The 21,666-nt window shown below is 42.2% G+C and overlaps 1 protein-coding gene across 7 annotated transcripts in view; it reads left to right on the top strand.

Moving 5' to 3' along the window:
* MACROD2 (mono-ADP ribosylhydrolase 2) overlaps positions 1–21,666 on the top strand; it is a 1,043,571-nt gene that overhangs the window by 648,696 nt on the left and 373,209 nt on the right. The gene's annotated exons all lie outside the window — the stretch shown is intronic.

Below are 21,666 nucleotides of genomic sequence, written 5' to 3'. Positions count from 1 at the left end.
CTGAGGAGGTTGCCTCCCCTGGGCTCATTGGTGGGCTGGCCCTGAAAACTGCTATAGACTCTACCTACTGTGGCATTGTGCAATTGATTGCATAAGCAGTTGCCAACTAGCGTTTGGGGCTATTTTTCTTTGGCTCATAGTTCATGAATTCAGGGATGTAAGGAGGCCATGATTTCTGTCCTGTCCTGTTTCTGTTCTGCTGCAGTTCAGCTTCTGCTAAAACTTGTTTTGTCTAGCTCTTTGCAGTGGCTGAAGCAAATATAATTAATTATGTAATTTATTACATAATCAATTTGGAAGAGCAACATCAAAAGAAAGGCAGAAAATAGCCTAACATTTGTGAACATTTGGAACATTTGGAACACACCATAGCATTTAGTGCTTGTATTCGCGTGCATAATTTCTGTTCCTGACCTCCGACAAACATTCAGATTGTGGCCATTTCCAAACTCATTTTTGATTCTGACAAAATTCTCCATCATCCATATTTCGGAGCAAACCATTTTTTAAGCACATGCAAATTGTCTTAGAACAATAGGACAATAATTAAAGAAAACCCGGTATTCCACTGCTCAAATAAAACTTAAGAGGGACTAATTGCTCCCCTTGGATAGCTAAGAGAAAGTAAGTGAGACTATCTAAATGTAAAAAGTGACTGACTGCAATATCTACTCAGAAGTCAGTCCTGCTGAATTCAATTGAGTTTACTCCGAGGCAACTGGGGTGAGGATTACAGCCAGAGTTAATTCTTTAATCATCAGGATAACTGTTTTGGCTCATACATGCATACACCCCTCAGGATTTCAAAGCTGGTCAGCTATAATCCTGAACACATTTACTAAGACAGTATGTTCTGTTTATTTCCATGGGACTTCAAGCACATGTACCGTATTTAGGATTGAATGAACAATCCATACAAATTAGCAAGCACCTCTCCAAAGTCTCTTATTCCGATATAGCACAAAAGTTACTGCATGCTAAATGCAGAACTCAGCATGGTGGAAACAATTTATGCACTTCCATTAGGGGGAAGACCACTGCAACAGCATTGACTAAAGCTGATCTGGACCAGGTTCCCTTGAGAAACCCACATAGTAAATAATGACTCGTATCTAGTTGCTCTTTACGGATTGCTCTGAACTGGTATTGAAATACAGTCCTTAGTGGAACTAATTTCTGGCCATGTTTTACACTGAAGTCTGCTGACTTGCAGCTAGAGGGTAAATCGAGTTTGAGGTTAGTAAATGGCAATATATTGTAAGTGTATAAATCCTTTGCATTGAGTTCACAAGAATGGCAATAGTCAGCAGTACCAGGCTAATTCACTGCAGCCTCCTAGGTTATCTCTTTGGTAAACTACATTTTCACATTTTACAAAATACTCTGAGGGTTTAATAGAATCCTTCAGATCACAGAATAGAATTGGGCCTTGTCCTGTAGGAAATTACCCTCTAGAAATGCATTCAAGAAAAGCACATTAAGCCCCTCAAATGGATAGAATGCTGTTTTTGGTGCTCATTTGACAAGGTTAGAGATACTACCACTTGTTTGCTCATTATAATATTACAAAGAAACGGCAGCTTTTCTAGCTAATGGTGTCAGTTTCCCATTCCTTGGTAGAAATCTTTGCAGTTCACCGTGCTGAAGTTTTTATCACTTCTGTTTCAAAGTTGTTTTCCGTGCAAAAGACGTTCTGCCAGTGGCCTGGTCTTGACAGTGTTGAGAAGGACTTAATGAAATTAGCAGTTTTGACTAAAGCCACATTTTCCTTGTGCTTGAGGTTTCGTTTAGTTTCTTCGTTTAGTTGGTATTATTATCTTCTGCTGCTTTTATTTTCTAACCGATACTTTATTTAATGCTTACTTAGCACCAGTGGTATAGTAGAAGCTGTACAGAACATTGAACTGACACAATCCCAGCCCTGAGGGCTTACATATTGAGTTATTCGTCTTTTATTGTTCACTGGTGGCACAGCAAATTAGTTGTGACAGGCCTCTGCTCAGAAAAGGACATCATCTCTATGAGGGAGACTTCTAATCAGTTTGCCTCCAGAGCAGATGAGCAGAAGTACTGATTATTATTATTATTTTAATGAGAAGGAAGCTTTAGGTGTCCTTAAGTGTTCTTCCTGTATAGCATTATATAACACCGTTTGTTTGTTTGTTTGTTTGTTTGTTTGTTTACTTACTTACTTATTGGGATATTTATTTATTTAAGCATGTGCATCAAATCACAGTATAGTGAAATGTTTCATGAAACGTATAAATGTCCTATCATGAATGACTTTTGGAAAAACGAATGCTTTGGCTCCACTGCAGCAGGGCCCCACATACCACATTTTGAATTGATTGAGGCAACTAAATCCGATGGCTGATCCAAAGTGTTCAAAGACGCAGGATATTTTTTTGGGCAGGATGCATCATTTATGAAAATTTTAATGCAGAGTACAAAGCACAGATAGGCTTTTCATGTTCTTTACAGATTTAGGAAATGTAAAAACAAATTTAATCACCTCATAAAAATGGCCAGATTGGTAGTCACTTCCCTATAATGAAGAACACTAATATACATGGGTAGATTAGGGTCATTTTGTGACTGCAAAGTACACAATACTTCTGAGATCTCTCTTATACATGGCGATAAGAGCTGGATAGTTTCACAAAATCAGCCTACTCTTTTTGTATTATTTATTGCCAGTCTCCTGTTTTTAGGGATTGCTTATGAGCAAGCCGGTCCTTTTGGTTGAAATAAACCTTTATTTATTTATTTTCCATGTTACATCTATCAGCAGGGAACCTCATCTTCACTTTCTATATTTCCTCATTTTAGCAAAGTTGGCTAAGCATTCTCAAGGTAAAAAAAAAACACAAAAAACCTTGTTAACAAAGCATAAACCTTTGCTTAGGTTGTGTGTTTGGAAAATAAGAAATAATACTGTTCAAGATCTAGGGTAAGAGAGTTTGCTAGTTTTAGTGAATATTAGAAATGAATAAATGGTAAAATTTATATAATATTTGGAGTATTGAAGGGAAGATACAGGCTAAGCTTCTTTTCCAGGCTGGGATAGAAGTCTTTAAGAATGGAAGCTAGCCATTAACCGATCAATGCAACCCAGGGCAAGAGATTCTCTGCTAGTGGGCAGAGAGGGGAGTCTCTGCTGTGCCTTGGTTTCCCAACAGAAACACAATCCTGGGTAAACACCTGGAGCCCCTGATGTCTTGCTACCACTCGCAGAGACTTGGAGTGACGTACAATCTTTGTAAGAATATTTTCAGCATGATCTTAATTTCAGGACTTTGCCGATCCTTCCTAATGGCATTGGGGTATTCTATTTTCGTCACTTTTGCATGTAAGGATCCTTAGATTATCAACACTATATTCCCTTTTTAAAACATTCTCTTTGGGTAGCTCAAAATTAGCTGCTTTCTATTTCTATATTCTAATTAAAGTAGTAATCACAGGCTGCTGATTGAAATGAAAATCAGCCATCACCCTACTGTCATCTAGCTTAAGTCAATAATGGGGAAAATAGGCTTTTCAACTTTACACAAAAATATAAGGATTCACTCACGTTATGGCACTCCTCTTGGGCTTCCTTAGCTCTTCTCCCCAATGGCTAAACTGAAATATCCCAGCAGACAAATCACATTCACGAATGCTAAAGAAGCCACCAGGGGAATGTATTTCCCCCCCTTATGAGATCTCAAGACTGAGCCTACCTTCATTCAGTAATCTTCTTTGTGCCTCTTTAATTATGACATATCTATTAAAAAGTAGAAAAGATGCACGATACCCACTCTCTTAGGAGGATGTGTAAGTATTTACATTGGCTCACATCTGTCAGGACTCAATGAGCCCTGCTTCGAGGATAACTCTATCAACAGCAAACAAACTCTGGAGCCCAAAACAGCTTGGGATTCCTTTGTTCCTCATCTCTCATTTGTGTCACAGTACCAGGAGGAACTGTGGGACGCGGGTGGCGCTGTGAGTTAAACCACAGAGCCTAGGGCTTGCTGATCAGAAGGTCGGCGGTTCGAATCCCCGCGACGGGGTGAGCTCCCGTTGCTCAGTCCCAGCTCATGCCAACCTAGCAGTTTGAATGCACATCAAAGTGCAAGTAGATAAATAGGTACCGCTCCGGCGGGAAGGTAAACGGTGTTAGTCATGCTGGCCACATGACCCGGAAGCTGTACGCCGGCTCCTTCGGCCAATAAAGCGAGATGAGGGCCGCAACCCCAGAGTCGGTCATGACTGGACCTAATGGTCAGGGGTCCCTTTACCTTTACCTTTACCTTACCAGGAGGAAATGGCTACCCTTTCCAGGACAGTGGCAACAATGGAACTGGAACTTAGTGACTCCCCCAAACTGGAAATTATTTGAGCATGCAGCCCATCTGCCACCTCCTGACAGGCTTGGGCAGATGCTGGGACACCTTTAAATCTGCTGCCCCTCTGATATCCTTGGAATTACAGGTGACCTGCCATGTGGTTGATTCAGCTGCGTAACTTGGGAGAAGTGTTCTTGGTTGGCAAGTATTGTTCCTTTGCAGAAGTGGCTTGCTAGTTGGGATAGAGCTTCTGTGCTACCTTCCCAGCAGGTGGGTTGCTGTCGCTTACCAGGAGTGGGAGGGGAGGGGTGGTGGAGAACTTGATGCAATGCAAATGCACTTGCGGAGCCAATCCATTGCTCCTGCAGCTACATTTGCACCACCACCACAACAGCCTTGCCCCTCCCTCCCTCTATACAATAGTGACTCCCCTGCTAGGAAGTTAGTGTAGCAGCTCCATGCCACCTGGTAAATCAGTTCTTTTTCCTTGAGCTTAAAATGCTTTTCGTCCTCTGGGAGTTAGTGTTGCTGTTTGGAAGAGGCGCGGGTGGCGCTGTGGTCTAAACCACTGAGTCTAGGGCTTGCCGATCAGAAGGTCAGCAGTTCGAATTCCCACAACGGGGTAATTTCCTGTTGCTCGATCCCAGCTCCTGCACACCTAGCAGTTTGAAAGCATGTCAAAGTACAAGTAGATAAATAGGTACCACTCTGGTGGGAAGGTAAACAGTGTTTCCGTGAGCTGCTCTGGTTTCACCAGAAGCAGCTTAATCATGCTGGCCACATGACCCGGAAAAACTGTCTGTGGACAAACGTGAGCTCCCTTGGCCAGTAAAGCGAGATGAGCGCTGCAACCCCAGAGTCGTTTGCGACTGGACTTAACTGTCAGGGGTCCTTTACTTTTACTGTACCTTTAATTCTGAAACCACGCCCAGCATACCACACTCAGATTCCCAGGTGATGCTGTCCTGGCAGGACAATTTTGTAAGCCAAAACTAAGATAATTAATTCACTTGTAATTCAAAATACTTCATAGGGAATTATAAACTCTTTTCTGTATCACTGTTCAGAAAAAAATAATTGTTGATGCCATTGTGTGATACTCACCTCCCCCGAGGCTTCTAAAGAGCAAGAAGCCAGTCGGTACATCTCTGTAAAGCTTTGTGTATGATGAATGTACTATTGTAAGTAATGACCTAATTCTACATAATTGCTAATTAGTGCCACTAAAACAAAGCTCTTTGCTGTATGGGTTCTTGGATATTTACATTTCCCATCTCACAGTTGACACCTTCCACGATATGTTTTATTTTGTAGGACTAAGTAGGCAACTGTTCCTTGAATAGCAGAGACAACAAAGCTTCTATTTGAAACCAGAGTATAATTGTTGTTATGCTTGCTTCAGGGTGTCAGTGGCTCCACTGTTGTAGCAATGCATACTCAAGATATTTCAGAATAAAGAAAATATTAGTGAAGTCTTAGTGAAGATGGACCACTGGTCTATCTGACTCAGTACTGAGGCAGTTCCTGTGTTCCAGTATTTCCCCTCTGGATCAGCAGACTGGCTGCGTAATGCTGTGAAGCAATGCCAGAGTGCTCATCCCTAACTGCTCAGTAAGGTTACCAATATTTTTTCAATGAATCCACAGACACTTTTCAACTTCAATGGATTTTGTATGGGGACTGATTTGTAAATCCGGGGACTGTCCCCGGGAAACGGGGACATCTGGTAACCTTATGCTACAGGGGAGTCAGCAGATGTCCTCTACCTGCTTCAACATACACACCAGGGTACCTGTAACCTACATTTTATCTGCAGCCACTACGTACCCTGTCTCCCCAGATTTCAAAACAGTTGTGAGGAAGTGGTTGTGCTGCTTGTGCAGAAGTTTAACATACGGCTGGAGCCTACAGACAACTGCCTATAAGTAAGTTTCATCATCAGTTCAGTTTTAACAGCAGCCATTTGATTCCACCCATACTATCCAGAGCTGGTCACCACATCTGGAGGTTTAAGGGGTCATTATACGTTTGTATTTAGATTTATGCCACAGTTTCTCATTTTAAATTTCACACTTTTGGTGGTAGGGCAGTCATAGCTTGTGATTATGTACTGTTGAATTGGTTGGTGTGCCCAATTCAGGTTACTTGGTCAGCTGCCCTTTTGCCAACTCGCTTTGGCATCTTTGCCACCTTCTTGGACCCGTACTTTCTCCTCTCAAGTTTTCTACCTTAGTTTCTGAGCTCAATTTCCCCTTCATCTCACTCTTCCAAGCTCTTTCCATTTTAGCAGCAGAGTGACTGAAAACTCCTGTGGATCTTATAGTTAAGACCAATCCTTTTTGTGTGTGTGACTTAAAACTATATTCAGAGTTACAGGTTGCTTGATTTTGTTGCTGTGGAGTGGGGAGGGGTTACATTTGGTTGCAATGTGTGAATGTGTCCACGGAAGTTTCTTTGGTTTGCAAATGTGCCCACATGTCTAAAAAGGTTGGCAGCCCCAGCTCTGAGTTCTCATTGGCTGACTCAACAAGATAGTTGTCATTAGAAGTTCAATAATTCAGTGGTTTTTTTGCCTTCTGGCTGAAGAAAAAGTAGTGGAATAATGTTTTTCAGATGCTCACTACACTAGCATTCATCTGCTTACAGGTAGAGGAAGACTGAAATTCTTTGTTGTGAATTAATACTAATGATAATAAGCAATTACTTTCAAGATTTCATATGACTGTGTTCTAAACGGCAAGTTAATATGAGCAGCTAGAATGTATGAGCAGCTTAAGTACTGCATAAAGACTGACACACTAGTAACAAGGTGCTTTTAGCTGATGACTATATATAGAGAGAGAGAGAGAGGGGGGGGACGTGGGTGGTGCTGTGGCTTAAACCACAGAGCCTATGACTTGCCGATCAGAAGGTCGTGGTTCGAATCCCTGCGATGGGGTGAGCTCCCGTTGCTCGGTCCCAGCTCCTGCCAACCTAGCAGTTCGAAAGCACGTCAAAGTGCAAGTAGATAAATAGGTACCGCTCTGGCAGGAAGGTAAACGGCGTTTCCGTGTGCTGCTCTGGTTTGCCAGAAGCGGCTTAGTCATGCTGGCCACATGACCCGAAAAACTGTCTGCAGACAAAGGTCAGCTCCCTCGGCCAATAAAGCAAGATGACCGCCGCAACCCCAGAGTCGGTCATGACTGGACCTAATGGTCAGGGGTCCCCTTACCTTTACCTTTATATATATATATATATATATAGAGAGAGAGAGAGAGATATTAAGGCAAAGACACATGACTGTGTCCCACTTGCTTCAGTTCTGAGTGAAATCGTTATAGAGTCTTTTATTCAAAGTGTCTTCTTTCATAAGAAAGGTGGTTTAATTCTTGCCAGAACCCAGCATTTCAAGATACAGAAGGAAATGTATGATTCTGACATTCAGTAGTTAAGGTGATAACAGTCAATTATTTCATAGATTAGATATTAGACGAAGTTTCGGAGAAGGTTAAAGATGTCTGTCCAGCAGATATGAAATGACAGAGCTGGCGTTATGAATGCTATAACTGAAAATTGGTAAGAGTGCAAGGGATGGTTGTCTTGGGGCCAGAAGAGAGGCACCTGAGGCAAAACTAAAAATGGAATGCTATGGTTAATAGAATTTGAAAATGAAGTACTGGAGATTTATAATGGCAATGTGTTTATTGCTGTCAACCAGCTGATTCGGTAAAACCAGCAGGTAGCTATGGAAAGTGTTCAGGCTAGATGACATATGGGTGACAGACAAACTTTGGCTTCAGATTCATTTCCAGGACACCCAATTTTGGCTGATTTGGACTACACATGGCTATATGGTTGAGAACCTCAGTACCTGAAGGAATGCGTTCTTCCTTTTTGTACTTACATGCACCTTAAGACAGGGATGTGGAACCTGAGGCCCTCCAGATATTACTGGACTAAACTCCCATCATTCCTGACTTTTGTGTTTTTATATTGTATTTTTATGTTGTGAACTGCCCTGAGATCTAGGACGAAAGGTGGTAAAAGGAAGGAAGGAAGGAAGGAAGGAAGGAAGGAAGGAAGGAAGGAAGGAAGATGTCATTCTAATTCGGGTGGAAGAGGGTTCTGGCCCAACAACATTCGGAGGGCCACTGGTTCCCCGTTCCTGCTTTAATTTTATTAGAGACCCTTCTCCAAGTCCTGGTTCAATGGATGGCTACAAGAAAGAAGGCCTTTTTAGTGATGGCCCCCGATTGTGGAATGCTCTCCCTAGAGCAATATGGCAAAGGTGTAATGAGACTATTGTGATTTGCAGGTTACAGAGTAGAGGTAAATACTGAAAAAATTGGCCAGAGTAGTCTAGGGATGCCCTCAGAAACCTAGGAAAATTGTTTGTTTTTGCGGGGCCACCCAAAGCTTAGGAGATACTTGTGTGGAGAAATGTGTTATGGTTACCAAGAGGACAAAAGCAGTATAGCACAGTGTCTCTCAAAACATTTCTCTCTGCAGACCTCCTGAAAATTGCTCAGTAGAGACTATTTAATAAATGTGTTTTTCTTCAGCACCAGCATCATTGTCAAAACCAGCAGAAAAAATTGGATCCTATCTGCAACAGTCATATTTCATTGGTAATTTTTAAGGGGGAAACCTGTGGACTGTATTATAAAAATCACAAGCTCTAGGCCAGGGCTTCATTATCCCTTTCGGTAAACCAAGCCCTGATTAAAACAGCCTCCATCTTTGTGGTCACGTAACGTAAATTGGACATGTACAGTACTTGACAGGGCCTAGTACAGAAAGTTTGTCATGGTAAGCAACCATTAATCATTTACTGTGGATGATACAAACCACAGTCCCCAGCTTAGCGTTATATACCTGGCCTGGGGTCATGGTTTATTCTGCTCCCACCAAACGATGATCAGTAAGCCAACAAAAACAAAAACAAAACCTCTTGTCTACAGATTGTGGGTTTTAGGGAGGAAAATATACTACAGTTCATGGTTCATATGCTATGTCAGGGATTATGGTTTGTTGCTTTCCAGTATGAACAAGTAATAGCAAAGTGTATGGATTTGGCACAGTCAGGGTAAACAATTAGCCACGGTTTACTGTGGCATTCGAATGAGGCCTGAGAGAAAAATATTGATCTAATCATCAATAAGCATGGTGCCTAACATTTCCAATTTTGATTCAATATTGCAGTCTTCTTCAGTGGCGTATAAATGGCAACTAGTGCTGATTATATCAGTTTCTCTCTGTCTTCCAGTGAGAGCTTTATTTTATTAACAACATGTTGAACGTTTTGGTTTGGATTTTAAGTGCTTTTTATGTACCAGTAATAAGAAATGTGTGAATAAAATGTTGCACTATATTTGTTCCTTACTTCCCCATGGTGTCTTAATGAATGCAAAGACATATGACAGAACAGGTTATGAAATGTCAGCTAGGTATAAATGTATATCAAGTACTGGTTTGTACTGCTTGGCAGCCCCTAAAGTTTCTATCACTAATATGGGTCAGATTTGATAGGCATGCTTAAAGCGGAGGCCACCTCATTTTATTTGATAAGGAAATTTCAGACAAGTGCAAGAATTAGCAAAACTGGGTCACTTTTCCATTTCAGTTCCTCTGGCATGTTGCCGCACAACAGTGCTTTCCATTAATAATGAAGACATTTTAGAGACATAATATTAGCAGTCAGTTGACTTTATTTAATTGGCATGCTATTGTATTCCCATAAATTCTGTCAGGAACTGCTGTGAAAGGCTTTGAAGGTTTGCGAAAGAAAAAGCAGCGAGGCCCTTAAGAAAGAAGTTATTTTAAGCTAAAGGTTTTAAGATTCCAGGTTTCGTGCATCTGGCTGAGAATTAACTAAAATGCTTTGAGTTTTTTATGTGTCCCCCCCCCCCGCTCTCAAGAATGCCAGTGTAATGAGCCTATTAAGTTGTCTCTGTGGGAACAAAGTATAAGCTCTGGCAGGACTGGGCCAAGGTAGTGAACATTTCAAATGATATGAATTTGAATGACTTAATGACACATCCTTTTATTTATGGATTTCATCCAGTGCTCCACTTCACGACTCGGGATAATGACGCTGACAATTAGTTTAAGAGATAAACTCTATGTGTTACTGAGCCATGACTGGTAATTATTGGATTTTTTGTTTTCCCAAAAAACTAGTTCCTTAAAAGTGAATGCCTCTCTCTGCTCTTATAATGAAAGTTGTAGGTTGAAAGAAGGGGAATGGTGTTTTCAGATAATGGTTGATGAGGGAGATAGGGGCTTGGGGGCCACAAAATTACTCCTCAAGCAGATGGAACTTTTCACTTTCAAGTAGTTGTAACCACATCAGATATGTGTGTTACTTGTTAGAAGTTTGCATTGACAGGATTCAGGCAACCAAGTGAAAAGGGTATGTGCTTTGGTCCAAAAGGATGTGTGGCGACTGACTTGTCGTTAACTGAACTGTTTGCCATAACTGCTTAGAAAACAGATTGTGGATAGTGAGAGTGTTTTAAGTCCTCCAAGGAGGTGGAGCCTCCACAAGTCGAAAATTTGTTCTCCGTGAATAAATTACACTGGAACATAGGGGAGCTATCAGGGGCAATGGCAGAGGCCTAGCTAAAGTTCCCATAGCCCTTTTCTACTGGTTTTGCCCCTTAGCAAACTCAAAGAGAGCTTTAATAGGCAACTATAGTAGACTTGTTCCCACGTGACACTAACCTCAGATATGCAAGTGTTTGTGTGAAATAGTGGATCTGGACATTTGGCACTGTGATCTGCTCATTTAAAGATCTACCCTGATACTTTCCCACTTTTGAGGCAAGCAAAGGTAGGGAAAAATTATTTTATGCAGGTGAAATGTTGGGCTGGGGAGAAAAAAACTGGAATGAATGTCTTTGCACTTTACATAGTGATTGGTTTTTGTTGTTTACTCTTAATAATATAAAGTACAGAACCTCAAATCACATTTAGCTGTGCTGTGCACAGTGGTGTAGCATGGCTTGCTAGCACCCGGGGCCATGCAGAGGGGTGGGTGGAAGGGAGGGAAATGAACAGAGTGTGCTTGCACGTGCAACTGCCTAACAGCGTCCACATTACCTGGGAGATTGCAGGCATGGAGCTAAGAAAAGAAGAGTCCTCATGTTGCCTGGAGAGATCATTTCCAGGATCACATGGCGAGCCCAGTGACAGAAGTGTGCAGCTACATTGAAGCAGCTCCAGGTGTTAAAATTTTGCACCCTTAACAATTCTGGGCCCAAGGAAACTGCCACTTTGTGCCCCCCCAACACCATTGGCTATACACAGTTGTGCTTTCCTGTTTTGTTTCACTGATCCTTTTAGAAGTGGAAAGGAAGGAAAAGGAGCATAATTTTAAGTATGACTGCTAGAATCGACCTTCTTTTTAAAAGCCCTTTTCTTATTTCATAAGAAATAAGAGTTGGCAGGGAATTTGGTTATCTTCTCTAACTCCTCTTGCTCAGTCCTGGAGCAGTCCTACTGCATCCTTGACAGCTGGTCAGCCAACTCCACCTTAAATACCCGTAATGAAGCATGGCCCAGCACTGCCTAAGGCAGACTGCTTCAATGTCAAACAGCTCTTACTTTCATTCTTAATTTTCTGTATGTAAGTGACCTTTTGCTAAATCAGGCATAAGAGACGTGGTCCTCCAGATGTTGCTGTACTACAGTTCTCATCATCCCCAACCATTGGCCATGCCTGCTAGGGCTGATGGAAGTTGTAGTTCAGCAGCATCTGGAGGGTCACAGGTTTCCCACCCCTGTGCAAAATTGACCACAAAACAATCATGCACACGGGTGTGCTTAAAGGAGACTCATTGGGCCATGGAATGTTAATGAAGCAATAGAATGGTATTAGAAGGGCATTATATCACATACTCAAGTATCAAATCATGTAGGAGTTTATAGGTCAGAGCCAATCCTTTGAATTGAGTATTGGAAATTCACTGAAAACCAGTGAATATGAAAAAGGACGTGTTATATGTTCATAACACCTGGTCCTCAACCTCTTCATTGCCATATTTTTTCACCAGCTGACGTTTCTGGTCCAACTTCAAGGCAGTCCCACGTACAACACATATGCTCATCTGCGCATAAAATACGAGAGTCCTCTTGATATTTCCAGTAATACAGTTTTTTCTACTGACTACTGGTGCAGAATATGAAAATGGCTAGATATTGTAAGTAATGCCAATGCAATCAGATAGTGCCTGTCAAGAAAGTAGAACTTTTCCACTCTTGAGGCAAGCTAAGGTAGCAAAATTCTTTTTAATAAAAAGGTATTGAGTTTTATAATATGTACAGAAAGATCAGCAGGATGATATAACACTATTTGCATGAACAATTCATATACTTCTCATATTCTCTTTGCAGTAATCTGTGCTTTCATCCTTTTGATGTTGGGATAGTAACCTGCTCTTTATTATAATTTTACAATATTTTAGCTAAAATTATATAACATAATTACCAGCTACATGCACCAAAACCCACTTCACCACTAAATCAAAGCTGCCTTTAAAAAGGGAGAAACTAATGATCTCAGCCTGGTTGTTTCCACCACTTTTGTCAGAAAAATTGCCTCTATTTTCATCTTGATCCTTTTAGTATTCTAGACCCATGCTTTTCAAACTGTATCCTGGGGTTCCTGGGGTTCAACGGAGCTTTATGAAAGGTTCTGAAAGAAAGAAGGTGAATGATGGTGGCCAAGATTCTTATATATACTAGTTGCCCACCCCCACCAATCTTCTCCTGTCGTGCACAACCGCTGAGTCTACATGGGAGTGTGAGCAGCAGAAGGGGCTAAAGCACCAACTTTTCAAGGGAGGGATTCTGTAGCACATACACAGGGAGATCCTTCAGGAGACAAGACTATGTTAGATGTTTCTGAAAGAAAGAAGTTTGAGAAACGTTCATCTATGCAAATGAATATCACCAATGGCACAGTGTGCTGTATTTATATTTCAGTATATGAAATGCAATGATCTGCAGATAGCATTGCCTTGCAGTATATTGCCTAATTTACCATATGAGTATTGAGACTGAACATCTGATTTTTGTATATGTGAAAAGAGCGATAAAAGGTAAAGGGGACCCCTGACCGTTAGGTCCAGTCGTGGACGACTTTGGGGTTGCGGCACTCAGCTCGCTCTATAGGCCGAGGGAGCTGGCGTTTGTCCGCAGACAGCTTCTGGGTCATGTGGCCAGCATGACTAAACCCCTTCTGGCGAACCAGAGCAACACACGGAAACGCCGTTTACCTTCCCGCCGGAGCGGTACCTATTTATCTACTTGCACTTTGACGTGCTTTCAAACTGCTAGGTGGACAGGAGCTGGGACCGAACAATGGGAGCTCACCCGTCACTGGGATTCGAACCGCTGACCTTCTGATTGGCAAGCCCTAGGCTCAGTGGTTTAGACCACAGTGCCACCCACGTCCGAAAACAGCCATAGATGCTATTAAATATTGAACACAATTAGCTGTTGGGACTTACTTCTGAGTGGACATTGTTAAGGTTGCAGCCTGTCTCTCTCTCTGTCTTTCTCTCTTTCTTTCTCTCTCTCTGTTAGTTTCCCCCAAGAGAGTTTTATAATCTGGAAAATCTGAGGCTCACCTAGACTTACTAGATTGTTGATCCACTTGCTTTCCTGTATGATGTCAGCACAATATCACTGCTTTTTTGTTTCCTTTTCCTTTCAATTATTGGAAACATCTTTCTGTATTTGGGACACTTTAAGTGAAGCTCCAATGTGCATTTTTCAATTGCAGAAACTAAAATCATATACAGTATATTCATAACAAACCTAGCACTTGCAAATAAAAACCCCTCAATTCCTCTCCAGTAAATTTCACTTAACTTAAAAAAGGTGAGGAAACGAACAATAAGGCACAGATTATAGGAGGAAAAGCAAAACTGGTGAAAACAGCCATAAACAACTAGTTCTCTGTCATCCTTTGAGTCTGAACATTTTAAAAGCTGATTCAAAGGTTAAAGCCGCCACGTGGATGTCACTGCTACACTGCTGCCATCGCGCTCTGACCCCCATACCTGTCCAGGCCTCCTCCCCCCCCCCAATTTCAAAAGAAGGCTACCACATAGCTTCTATATTCTTGTACAGTGGTGCCTCGCAAGACGAAAAGAATCCGTTCTGTGATTCTCTTCGTCTAGCGGTTTTTTCGTCTTGCGAAGCAAGCCCATTGACGGATTAGCGGATTAGCACTATTAGCGGCTTTTAGCGGCTTTTAGTGGCTTATCTGCTGATCAGATCAGCTGATAAGCGGCTTAGCGGCTTAGAAAAAGGGGGGGGGGAGGAAAAAAAAACCAGCAGGAACTCGCAAGACATTTTCGTCTTGCGAAGCAAGCCCATAGGAAATTCGTTTTGCGAAGCACCTCCAAAACGGAAAACTCTTTCGTCTAGCGAGTTTTCCGTCTTGCGAGGCATTCGTCTTGCGGGGCACCACTGTATTTAATAAACACAAGCTGGAACTTCTCTTGTCTTTGAGGAACTAGTTGCTATGGTCAGGCTGGCCTAAGACATTTTGTTGTCTGAAGCAAATGGTGTCCTCCTCACCATACCCCAAGTCAAGGTTCATAGTACCCAAGTTATTTCACATGTAGGCAAGGCCTGGCTGAGAAGATTATCCAACTGGGGGGGGGGGAGCATTTTGGTTTTTGTCCAACAGTACAGTGTGTGATATCCTCAATCAATGGGCCCACACACAGCTTAGTCAAGCCTGCTATGGCCTGCTGCTCTATGGCATAAAGTCAAGCTCATTGTTTTATCTTTCATGATATGTTAGTCTAATGTCCTGCTTAATAAATCAATTCATACTAATAAGACTTGAGGAGTGATTTTCTTGCAGCAGGGATCGTTGCAGAAACCATTCTTATTAGCCACTTGTCACTTTGTGGATGTGGTGAGTTTAAGAACATATCAGCTGGTTTACTAGCAAGTCACGCTTCAACTAAAAGCAGAAAAGCATTGTGGCGCCGTGAACAGCATGCTTTAAAAAAGGTCATCTAGTTGCCTGTCTTGCTTTGTTCTGTTTCCTGTCTACTTGCCTTAAATCAAATAAGCCTCAGTTAGAGACAGCATATTTATTTAACCTTCAGAAGTGCCTACACTGCACCTCAGACATAGGTGTAGGAATGTGTACTGTACAAACTTTATGTAATCTAGTCTTTTGCTTGCCTGTAACTGTAGCTGGAGTAAGGAAACCACAGAGTATTATATCATGTATCTGTGAATGCAGTGCTTGGAAATGTCCTACAAGATGTGTTGGTCTTGAACTTACATGACTTTTTAAATGGATTGGACAAATCCATGGAACACTGATATATCAGCAGTGATCAGTTATGTGCATTCCATGTTTCAAAACAGTATCCTATGTACAAATAGCAAACTTTTTCTCCAGTTCTGCATTAGTCTGTTGCTGGTCTCACTCCTAGCCTAGCCCAATTCCATACTGTGGAATCTGCTCAACTCCTTATCAGAATTGTTCTCCTAAAGTCAGGCAGGGCAAACAGGGAAATGCAAGTGCTGGAGGATGTGCAAGGAGAGCTAGAGTACTGTGACTTTTCCAGGAAAAAGGGGGCATGTGGTAGAAGGAAAATGTAAAATATATGCATGAAGTGAGAAGTGGACTGGGTCCTTATCCTACTGGGAGCTGGAAGTAGGACTCTGACTGGGGAGCTGGCCTGGAAACTTTTGGGCAGAAGGAAAACCTCTGGCAAGTCAAACAACTTGCCCTCATTTAAGGAGGTGAGACAGAGAAAGGGTGAAGTGGCTCCATGCCTTACATGAAATCTCCAGAAACTGGTGGAGCCCATGCCACAAAATTTCATGGGGGAATATTCCAGTGATTCAATTAGGAGTCAAAACTTTGGGACTGGGCTTCTCTTTACTTTCCCAGATTGGATGAACCCGATTCACCCAAAGCAGTTGTCCAGAGTCCTTATTACCAGAAGGCCAAAGACATGCAAACAGATAATTTAGTCAAGGAATGTTGTCACTCATCATTATAAGTAATGTAACCTCAATTTGTATGTGGTTCATCAAATTTAGCAATGTTGAACATTTTTGTTAGCAGTGAGGTCAAAAGTCCTTCAAAATTTATTTTAACTACTTTTTAAAAATGAATCACCACTGCTGTAGAACAGTTTGGTTGAAAGGATATATTGCCACATCTTTCACCTGAGCATCTTCGGTGTCAGTTGCCTCTTGTTCTTAACATTTTAGATACAGTGCTTCCATCTCAAAAGGCAAGCTGTCTGCTGGCCTTTCACACAAAGAGGAAAGAAAAGTTCTATTTTGTCAAATTTGGGCCCAAGGAGAAAATAGCTGATACTTGACCAACTTGTTATACTCCTTGGCATAAGGCCACAGTAAGAGAATAATTTCCAAAGTGAGGAAGCACAGAACTGAATTCTGCCAGTCTGGAAATCCCGAGCTATTACAAACCAAGCCAAGCCCTCCAAATTACCATTTCTTTCATATTTTAAATCGGAGCATATGGAAGTGGGCCACTTTCTTTATGTCCCATGCTAAAAGCAGCAGCACCAGTGAGCAATTCATTGTCAAGCAGCAGCTGTAGCAGCAGTTTCAAACTTAACACTCAGGAGGTCAGGAGGTCATTAATATTATTTCTGAAGTCTCTCTGGCAATAAAGTGGGTGCAGGGTTCTGTTTTGTTTTGTTTTGCCTGTGCTCTTCATGTAATAGCCCTTTCCACTTGTCAGCATTTCTGTTTCCAAAAGGATTATGCCTTTGATGAACAAAGCCAGCAAATGCGCGCTGCTGGATTTGCATAAGGCGAAACAGCCGCTGACTGGCAGTTGTTGATAAAGATGTATCACCCTCTGGTTTTGTTTTTCTCCATCCATATGGAGGTGAACTGGGAATGAGGAGGCCTTTTTATCTCTTCCACATGGATTGTCTTCTCTGAACAATGAAATCACAGCAGGACTGGGCATTCATTCCCCCTACCCGGGCACCCTTTGAAAGCATTTAAAGGCACTTGATTTATCCCCGGTGCTTCTGAGCTTTGCCTCCTATAAGAACATTTAAGGAACCAGAAAGGAGCTGAGTACTAAAGCAGTATTGCTTGCTCGATATCAACAGAGCAAGGTTAAAAACCCAAGGGATAGCTTTCAGTCATTTATCACAGATATTAATTGTGCTGCTATCTTTTTCTTGCAGAATTGCATGATTATGAAGAATGCAATGATCATTTGGGCTTGTTGAAAATGGCTCTTTATTTAACACCTGCCTTATCAACTCATTCAAACTGTGGAGTACCCCCCTTCCCTCTTTATATCAGCCTTTTCACTGACATCTATGCCAGCATTAATATCTTAAGTCTTTTCAGGAAAAGGTGTTATTGGCATAATGTGTTTCTTTGGAATGTTGCCCTGACCATGCTGCATGGGCATAGTAGCATTGCTGCTGGGACAATTATCTGTGATAGCAACAATCAGGAGGAAGGCGAGAGGGGGCCCTGTGGAGAACTTTCTCCAAGAAGACAGCCATCACTGTCATTTTCAGGAAGCTCTGTGTGTGCAGTCTTGGCAGATTTGGACAAGAATCAGAAGGGCAGTGCCTGCCAGCTTTGACATGTAGGGAACCTCAAGCCTGGGGACTGAATGTGACCTTCCAGGCTGCTCTATGAGGCCCTCAGGGCTGCCCCTACTTTTCACCCTTTATGTCTAGGGCTGATCCAAAGTTTCCCTGGGTGCTTTTGTCTGGCTGAACATTTCCTTGGACTCTGATGGTGCCTCTTGCTTGCCCTTGGTTAGAGAGACATTTGAGTGTATGCAGAGCCCCCCGACTTCTTCACTGCTAGAATGTATAGAGTAGCCAACTGTACAGAAGTAAAAGTTACATCCATAGCTCCGTTCAGTTGTGCTTCTAACTACAGCCCCCTTTGGTCCTATCTGCCATTGGCATGTGGACCCCAGGAGGTTTCCTAAAAGGGTGTATGGCCCTTGGGCTGGAAAGGTTTCCCCACCCCTTTTTGTATACTTTGGTATCCTTGAGCTTTGTGGGGACTTTCTTCTGAGCAGGCATGCAGAGGGTTGCAGTACAAAGCAACGTGTCCACAATCCTAAGCATGCACGCACTTACCGCCCTCCATAACAGGCCACACACAAGGCTCTTTTCCCTTCCATAGCCTGAAATGGAGACTCCCCTGCAAGGAGCTGCCATGCTGGGCAGGGGAAGCAGATATGGTCTTGTGTGTACATTCAGCTCTGTCTGACAGCCATGGGAGCTGCGGGGTTGTGGCCAATGTGTTAAAACATTTAGAGTCCCAACATTGTGTGTTGGGGCCACTGCTAGCAACAGAGGCTGCTTCACTGGAGCAGTTTGCCCTCAGCCAGCCCCCACTTACAACCAATCCAGGGGATAGCATTGGCTGTTAGCTTCCTCCTCCTTAGTGTCAGTTCTGCCCTTGCAGAACTCAGCAGGGAGGAGTATGTGGGGGAACAAGAATTACTTGACTGCCTGCCATTGGTTCTGGTTCCACCTTCGGTTGGCCTCCTTACCTTCTTCCTTTCCAGTCCCAATGGGCACGACCCACCACAGTGTGCTAGTTTATAAAAAAGATGGACTTATGCTTCAGTCTTACACATGGTTCCTGGGGGCCAAAATGGACCTGATCCTAAATGCACAAATGCATTTAACCTTTTCTTTCTCAATTTCTTTCTTTCTTTCTTTCTTTCTTTCTTTCTTTGGGGGAGGACCACAGAAGTTATGTCTTTGCCCATCTGCAACAGTCACATGGAAATTTCCTCCTCAAAGTGGCTATTGGGAAGGAGGCGTTCACCAGGACCAGAGGGTGGGAAAGGTTAAAAACTCCTCCCTGCATGTTGCGTTCACACACCTAACATCATGTCTTGTTGGGTTTTGTAAAGTAAGTCCCATTGGAGTCAGTGTAAATGTCTGGGGTAAACATACTTACGATTGGTTGTTAGTATAAAAAAAAAACCTATCAGGCACTTGGCCGACCACTGTGAGAACAGGGTGCTGGACTAGATGGGTCGCTGGCCAAATCAAACAGCTCTTCTTCTATCATATTTTCTTAAACTATGCTGACTTTACTTGTTGTCAGCATCTATCTGTCTCAAGAGACAATGGAGTGCACCTCCAGGGGTAAAATTAAACCTTTGCATTAGCAGCCCTGAACTGACCTTTCTGTATGGAGGTCCTGGGCTGCACAGAAAGCAAGACTGACATGGACTAAAGGAAAGCAGAGCAATGCATCTGGCACCAGCTTTACTAATACTGTAATTTTTTATCATTATATCTAGAAAGCTTTTACTGAATCCAGACTAGTAATTGGAAGACTGTAGTCTAGGCTTATAGAGCAATATCTCTGATGCCAGTAAGACTTTTTTGATGTTTTGATTTGCAAAAGGTAGTTCATATAATTTGATTTTATTTGCTTCAAATTCTTTTAGAGTCCTGGAATACTGCAAGGCTTGATTGATTGATTTTTTAAATAAAAGTTTCCTGAAATTTCATAAATCACTTTGTCCAGTGCAGTCCATAAAACTCTTTTGAAACTTCTCTGCATGCCATGGTAGTTCATAATCAAAAGGTTGCAGATCACAACACAAGTTCTACTTTAAATTGCTCAAAGCCAAATGAACATAAAATGTGCATATTTTTGGAGCCACATAGGAATGAACAGCAGGCGGAAACAAATGCTTGACATTGGATTTAGTTTTGTAAACCTTGCCAACTATACTTGTGCTATGCCTATTATCATCATGCCATAGGAAGTTTTTATTGTGTGCAGGCTAGGAATTCCAGACCAGCTGTGCATCTCTTTTCTTTGCCGAAAATTACTGATGTTTTGATAGGCTCCCCACCCCTTCATTTTTTCTTGTTCACATAAAATTGCTTATGATTAAGGTAGCAGGAGAGAAAGCCAAGTGAGAACATTTGGGACCACAGTTGGGGTGGAAGCAAAAGCTGTACTCCCTGTGAGATTGCTATGCAAAAAGAGAAAGTAGGCGCATTTGGGGAAATAATTCAGTAGTATGTAAGCTAAATCTAACTTCTTTTCTTTTAACAATGGCGACCTGCCAAAGTGGAGGAGGACATGTGCTGCCCTCCCCCAACATTGGTGTCCATTGGTGTCATTTGGAGGAGTTTATGGCAGACAATTTGTTACGTTGAAGGGTGAAACCTCTCTTTCTCCCTTGACATAGTGGTTGAGAGTGTCTGCGGATGCAGAACAGGTGTGCTGACTTCACCCCAATTGTGTTCCCAGCATCCCTAGACCTTTCTCCTCATTTTCCTTGTTATAAAAAATAATAGTCTGATATTTTGGGGAAGTGGGTTTGTTGCATAAGAGCTCTAAATCAGCTTTAACTTTGTGATATGAATTTCCCAGTATGTGATTGAATCCCACCCCAAAATAGTGATAGTCTGTAAGTGTCCTTACTGGCTTCCAATAACTACAGGATAAAGTGAGTACAGTCCATCTTACTGATGGGCAATTGGCCAGTATAACAATACGATTTACTGGGATTTATCTACTCCCTAACTCTGGTGTCCTGCATTGACATTCACATCCTTTTCGTCTAAGAGATTGGGATCTTTGGCACCGTTGAGATTCACAAAATGATCAATAAAACCACAGACAGATTATCTAAAACAGTGGCTTGTGCATAAGATAAATTTTACAGCCATCTTCACTCTGTTACTCAGAGTGAAAGAATCAAACTCTGCGTTACGCTGTAGGAACTCCTTCAAGTTGTCATTCTCATGCACCTAGTGTCCCTTTGTCCCCACTGCTATATCCCTCTATAGAAGGGCTGTTCCTCTGCAGGCAGAAGATACAGAACAATAGAAAATCAGTGGAAGCGACACAAGGGCTACTTTTACTTTCTGTCCTCCTCCTTGTTCTGCCCCCTAAATCTCTGGCAAATGTCACTGCAGACAATGCAACTCAGATTGGAACCGACACGTGGTAAATTACAAGTACAGGCAAGCCCCTGCTTGGCGGCAGAAAATGTCATTGTAATTATGCTTCATGGGCAGTATTTACTGGTGTGAGCTTACTTTCTATGTTCAAGAGTGCCCACCCATTCTTTTTACTTTAACTTAATCATTTAAATTTAAGGAGGATTGGACAGAGGATTCATGGGCATTAACCACCGGTTTACAAACTTTTTGGATATTCAGATAGAATTATGTTTTGTTGCATGTGAGGCACAGAAAAAACCCTGCAGGGATGATACAGTTTCTGTAGAAGGTTTATCAGGTGGGTGTGGTACAACAACAACTCTTTGATGGACAGCTGTGGCAAATCCCCCATCTTCATAGTGGAGAAG

This window comes from Podarcis vaucheri (assembly GCF_965113315.1).
Source record: "Podarcis vaucheri genome assembly, chromosome: 3".
NCBI classification, from domain to species: domain Eukaryota; kingdom Metazoa; phylum Chordata; class Lepidosauria; order Squamata; family Lacertidae; genus Podarcis; species Podarcis vaucheri.
This window is presented reverse-complemented; position numbering and strand designations above follow the sequence as displayed.